The sequence below is a fragment of the Equus caballus genome, chromosome 7, assembly GCF_041296265.1.
Source record: "Equus caballus isolate H_3958 breed thoroughbred chromosome 7, TB-T2T, whole genome shotgun sequence".
NCBI lineage: Eukaryota > Metazoa > Chordata > Mammalia > Perissodactyla > Equidae > Equus > Equus caballus.
Window position 1 is genome coordinate 4,979,166 of NC_091690.1, and position 6,948 is coordinate 4,986,113.

The window sequence follows — 6,948 nt, forward strand, 5'->3', positions numbered from 1 at the left end:
TTATTACTTTTAGTAGATTTAATTACATATATTAATCAGAATTTTTAACCCTTAGAAACCTGAATTTCTAAGTAAAAACCAAGTAAGCAACTATAAACTTTTCTTTACATTAACGTTCTGTAGCTTGACAAATTTACAAAGACCTTCTATAATTTTTAGAAACATCTTCCTTTATAGGAATAAAACACAAGGTGTGTATATGAATAGACCCAAACACTTTTTAGTTTCTCTGTAATAAGAAGCCAACAGTAGATAAACTTAGACATGTTTAGCAGTAATGTTTCAGTGTCCCATCCTATCCAAAAATGACCCAGGTATTCAACAGCTTTTGTCATTTAGCTTAACTTAGTAAAAACTCTAAAGTTTGTTTCCAAAAAGATTTTGGAAGCTGTTTTTTAAAGTACATATACCATAAAATATAACTATCATACTTAAAAACTCTTACCCGGTTTTAAGAATTATGTATTAATTACTCTTGAAAACTTCACGTGGCATTAGAGCAGTTAATCATCATCTTAAATTGTTTTTTTAAAATTAAGATTATGATAGATTACAACCTTGTGAGATTTCAGTTGTACACTACTGTTAGTCATGTTATGGGTACACCACTTCACCCTTTGTGCCCTCCCCCAAACCCCCCCCCCTTTTCCCTGGTAACCACCGATCAGTTCTCCTTGTCTATATGTTAACTTCTACCTATGAGTGGAGTCATATAGAGTTCATCTTTCTCTGTCTGGCTTATTTCACTTAACATAATACCCTCAAGGTCCATCCATGTTGATGCAAATGGGACGATTTTGTCCTTTTTTATGGCTGAGTAGTATTCCATTGTGTATATATACCATATCTTCTTCATCCAATCATCTGTTACCGGGCACTTAGGTTGGTTCCACATCTTGGCTATTGTAAATAATGCTGCAATGAACATAGGGGTGCATGGGACTCTTAGAATTGCTGATTTCAGGTTCTTAGGATAGATACCCAGTAGTGGGATGGCTGGGTCATAAGGTATTTCTATTTTCAACTTTTTGAGGAATCTCCACAACTGTTTTCCATAGTGGCTGCACCAGTTTGCATTCCCACCAACAGTGTATGAGGGTTCCTTTTTCTCCACAACCTCTCCAACATTTGTCACTCTTGGTTTTGGATATTTTTGCCAATCTAACGGGTGTAAGGTGATATCTTAGTGTAGTTTTGATTTGCATTTCCCTAATGATTAGTGATGGTGAGCATCTTTTCATGTGTCTATTGGCCATCTTTATATCTTCTTTGGAGAAATGTCTGTTCATGTCCTCTGTCCATTTTTTGATTGGGTTCTTCGTTTTTTTGTTGTTTAGCTGTGTGAGTTCTTTATATATTATGGAGATTAACCCTTTGTCGCATAAGTAGCTGTAAATATTTTTTCCCAATTAGTGGGCTGTTTTTTTCTTTCAATCCTGTTTTCCCTTGCCTTGAAGAAGCTCTTTAGTCTGATTAAGTCCCATTTGTTTATTCTTTCTATTGTTTCCCTCATCTGAGGAGTTATGGTGTCTGAAAAGATCCTTTTGAAACTGACGTCAAAGAGTGTACTGTCGATATTCTCTTCTAGAAGACTTATTGTTTCAGGCCTAATCTTTAGGTCTTTGGTCCATTTTTAGTTTATTTTTGTGAATGGTGAAAAAGAATGGTCAATTTTCAATCTTTTGCATGTGGCTGTCCAGTTTTCCCGGCACCATTTGTTGAAGAGACTTTCTTTCCTCCATTGTAGGCCCTCAGCTCCTTTGTCGAAGATTAGCTGTCCATAGATGTGTGGTTTTATTTCTGGGGTTTCAATTCTGTTCCATTGATCTGTGGACCTGTTTTTGTACCAGTACCATGCTGTTTTGATCACTGTAGCTTTGTAGTATGTTTTGAAATCAGGGATTGCGATGCCTCCGGCTTTGTTTTTCTTACTCAGGATTGCTTTAGCAATTTGCGGTCTTTTGTTGCCCCATATGAATTTTAGGATTCTTTGTTCAATTTCTGTAAAGAATGTCATTGGGATTCTGATTGGGATAGCGTTGAATCTGTAGATTGCTTTAGGTAGTATGGACACTTTAACTATGTTTATTCTTCCAATCCATGTGCATGGAATGCCTTTCCATCTCTTTATGTCGTCATCAATTTCTTTCAAGAAGGTCTTGTAGTTTTCATTGTATAAATCTTTCACTTCCTTGGTTAAATTTATCCCAAGGTATTTTATTCTTTTCGTTGCGATTGTGAATGGGATTGAGTTCTTCAGTTCTTTTTCTGTTAGTTTATTGTTAGTGTATAGAAATGCTACTGATTTATGTATGTTGATTTTATACCCTGCAACTTTGCTGTAGTTGTTGATTGCTTCTAATAGTTTTCCTATGGATTCTTTGGGGTTTTCTATATGTAAGATCATGTCGTCTGCAAACAGCAAGAGTTTTACTTCTTCGTTGCCTATTTGGATTCCTTTTATTTCTTTTTCCTGCCAAATTGCTCTGGCCAACACCTCCAGGACTATGTTGAATAGGAGTGGTGAAAGTGGGCACCCTTGTCTTGTTCCTGTTCTCAGAGGGATGACTTTCAGTTTTTGTCCATTGAATATGATGTTGGCTGTGGGTTTGTCATATATGGCCTTTATTATGTTGAGGTACTTTCCTTCTATACCCATTTTATTGAGGGTTTTTATCATATATGGATGTTGGATCTTGTTGAATGCTTTCTCTGCATCTATTGAGATGATCATGTGGTTTTTGTTTCTCAATTTGTTAATGTAATGTATCACGTTGATTGACTTGCAGATGTTGAACCATCCCTGTGTCCCTGGTATAAATCCCACTTGATCATGGTGTATAATCTTTTTGATGTATTGCTGTATTCGGTTTGCCAGAATTTTGTTGAGGATTTTTGCATCTATGTTCATCAGTGATATCGGCCTGTAGTTTTCCTTCTTTGTGTTGTCTTTGTCAGGTTTCGGGATCAGAGTGATGTTGGCTTCATAGAATGTGTTAGGGAGTACTCCATCTTCCTCAATTTTCTGGAATAGTTTGAGAAGGATAGGTACTAAATCTTCTTTGAATGTTTGGTAGAATTCTCCAGAAAAGCCATCTGGTCCTGGACTCTTATTTTGGGGGAAGTTTTTGATTACTGTTTCTATTTCTTTACTTGTGATTGGTCTATTCAGATTCTCTATTTCTTCCTGATTCAGTTTGGGGAGGTTGTAAGAGTCTAGGAATTTGTCCATTTCTTCTAGGTTGTTCAATTTGTTGGCATATAGTTTTTCATAGTATTCTCTTATGATCCCTTGTATTTCTTTGGTATCCGTTGTGATTTCTCCTCTCTTATTCCTAATTTTATTTATTTGAGATTTCTCTCTTCTTTTCTTAGTGAGTCTGGCTAAGGGTTTGTCGATTTTGTTAATTTTTTCAAAGAACCAACTCTTTGTTTCATTGATCCTTACTAATGTCTTTTTTGTTTCAATATCGTTTATTTCTGCTCTAATTTTTATTATTTCTCTCCTTCTACCGACTGTGGGCTTTGTTTGTTCTTTTTCTAATTCGGTTAGGTGTCATTTGAGGTTGCTTATGTGAGATTTTTCTTGTTTATTGAGGTGAGCCTGTATTGCAATGAATTTCCCTCTTAGGACTGCCTTTGCTGTGTCCCAAATGAGTTGGTATGGCGTGTTTTGATTTTCATTTGTCTCCAGATAATATTTGATTTCTTCTTTAATTTCTTCAATAATCCATTGTTTGTTCAGTAGCGTGTTGTTTACTCTCCACATTTTTGCACCTTTCCCAGCTTTATTCTTGTAGTTGATTTCTAGTTTCATAGCATTATGATCAGAAAAGACGCTTGATATTATTTCAACTATCTTGAACTTATTGATGCTTGCTTTGTTTCCCAAGATATGGTCTATCCTTGAGAATGTTCCATGCGCACTTGAGAAGAATGTGTAACCTGCTGTTTTTGGATGAAGTGTTCTATATATATCTATCAAGTCCATCTGGTCTAATTTTTCATTTAATTCTGTAATTTCCTTGTTGATTTTCTGTCTGAATGATCTATCCATTGGTGTTAAGGGGGTGTTGAGGTCCCCTACTATTATTGTATTGTTGTTGATGTCTCCTTTTAGTTCTGTTAAGAGTTGCTTTACAAATTTTGGTGCTCCTGTGTTGGGTGTGTATATATTTATAAGTGTTATGTCTTCTTGGTGGAGAGTCCCTTTTATCATTATATACTGTCCCTCTTTGTCTTTCTTTATCTGTCTTGCTTTGAAGTCTACTTTGTCTGATATTAGTATAGCGACACCTGCTTTCTTCTGTTCATTGTTAGCTTGGAGTATTGTCTTCCATCCCTTCACTCTGAGTCTGTGTTTGTCTTTGGGGCTGAGGTGTGTTTCCTGGAGGCAGCATATTGTTGGGTCTTGTTCTTTGATCCATTCTGCCACTCTGCGTCTTTTGATTGGAGAGTTCAATCCATTTACATTTAGAGTGATTATTGAAATGTGGGGGCCTACCGCTGCCATTTTATCTCTTGTTTTCTGGTTCTCTTGCATTTCCTTTGTTTCTCGTCCCATGGTTTTTGGATTACTAATTCAGGTATGTAAATTTCTGTATTGGGTGTCTTCTTATTTTTAATTTATGTCTTTATTCTTGTTATTTGTTTAGTGGTTACCATATGGTTAGTATAGAACATCTCGTAGATGAGATAGTCCATTTTCTGATAGCCTCTTATTTCCTTAAAGTAAAACCTTGTATCCCTTTTCTCTTCCCCTTCTAGGTTGTTATTGTCAGATTTTTTCCCCCTTCTTTCTTGTGTTGTGAGTTTGTGGTTAAAATGACAGGGTTATATTTATTCTTGGTGTTTCCCTTCCTTTTATCATTAATGTTTTATTTAACTTTTGCTAACCTGTTCTGATGAAGAGCTGCTACTCTCTGTTGTTGTCCTTCTACTTATCTCCTTTGCTCTTGGTTTTGTAGCCCCTTTCCTTTTTTTGATTTTTCAGGTATGAGGGTTTTCCTGAGCATTTCTTGAAGGGGAGGTTTTGTGGTAATTAACTCCCTTAGTTTTTGTTTATCTGGGAAAGTTTTTATTTCTCTATCATATTTAAAGGATATTTTCACTGGGTAGAGTATTCTTGGCTGCAGGTTTTTGTCCTTCAGATTTTTTAATATATCATTCCACTCTCTTCTAGCCTGTAAAGTTTCTGCTGAGAAATCTGCTGATAGCCTTATGGGGGTTCCTTTGCAGGTTATTTTCTTCCGCCTGGCTGCCCTTAGTATTTTCTCCTTGTCGTTGACTTTTGCTAGCTTCGCTACTATATGCCTTGGGGTTGGTCTTCTTGCACTGATAAAGTTTGGAGATCTATTGGCTTCTGTCACCTGAAGATCCATCTCTCTCACCAGATTTGGGAAATTCTCAGCCATTATTTCTTTGAACAGGCCTTCTGCCCCCTTCTCCTTCTCTTCTCCCTCTGGTAAACCTATAATCCTTACGTTGCATCTCCTAATTGAGTCAGATAATTCTGGGAGAGTTTCTTCATTTCTTTTTGGTCTTAGTTCTCTCTCCTCCTCTGCCTGCAGCATTTCTATATTCCTATCCTCCAAATTGCTAATTCTTTCCTCCATATTATCGGCCCTACTGTTTAGTGCATCTAGATTTTTCTTAATCTCCTCTATTGTGTTCTTCATTTCCAGTATTTCTGTTCGGTTCTTCTTTATAGTATCAAACTCTTTTGTGACATAGCTCCTGAACTCGTTGAGTTGTCTATCTGAATTCTCTTTTAACTCATTGAGTTTTTTGATGATGGCTTTTTTGAAGTCATCGTCATTTAGGTTATATATTTCATTGTCTTTGGGGATGTTTTCTGGGTATTTGTCATTTTCCTTCTGTTCTGGAGATTTAATATATTTTTTCATATTGCTTGATGGTGTAGATTTGTGCCTCCGCATAGAGGTAGAGTTTAGTTACTGCTTCCACTTGTTTCTACTGGTGTGGTGGGGGAACAGCTGTTTATACTGCACTGACCAGGAACCCTATCAGCTGTTGCTGACTGGACCTGGCCCCTCCTCGTAGTCACATGGTCCTGTGGGGTCCCTCTTTAGCTGTGGGGGCAGTCACAAGGGGGCTTCATGCTGCTGGTGCCTCCTGTTGCAGACCACCTAGATGTGCTCCCTCCTTAGGGTCTGCAGCGGTGTTATGGGCTTTCCCAGCGGCCAGGGGAAGGATCACCTATATTTGCAGCTCTGTCACTGTCAGCACCCACAAACTCTCACTTGTCCACTATGGGTCACAGCAGAGCTATGGGCATCTTCTGCAGTCTGTGGTTGGCTCACCTAGCTATGCTACCTTTGTCCCAGGGTCTTCCAGCCTTGTGGTTGCCAGGAGGGGCTCTCTACTAGTGCTGTGCAGAGGCTATTGCTGAGGCTGCTGTGAGACTGTAGAGTTTCCCCCTGGGCCACGGAGCCGGGCCACTGGAACTCCACCCAGCCCCAGTCCTCTCCCCCAGGATCTCGGGGAGCCCCTTGCCCTGTCTGGGGGACAGCCGGAGACCATGAGTTCAGTGGTGGCTGGCCAGCTGGTGTCCTGCCTGGGATTCTCTTTGGGACCCTCCCAGCATTCTGAATTCTGGGCGGAACCTCTCCACTAATGGTGAGTAGAGGTTTTCCCTGCTGCCAGAACAGGACCGCAGAGTTTCCCCCTGGGCTGCAGAGCTGGCTGCTGGAACTCCACCCAGCCCCAGTCCTCTCCCAGGAGATCTCTGGCAGCCCCGTGCCCCAACCGGGCGACAGCCGCAGTCCGTGAGACCGGCGGCAGCAGCTGGTGGGCTGCTGCCCCGTTCGGGATTCTCTTCGGGAGCCACCCGGAGTTGTGGATGCTGGGAGGGGCCTCTCCGCTAATGGCAAGTAGAGGCTTTGCCTACTGCCAAAACAGGACCCTGGAGTTTCCCCTGGGCCATTA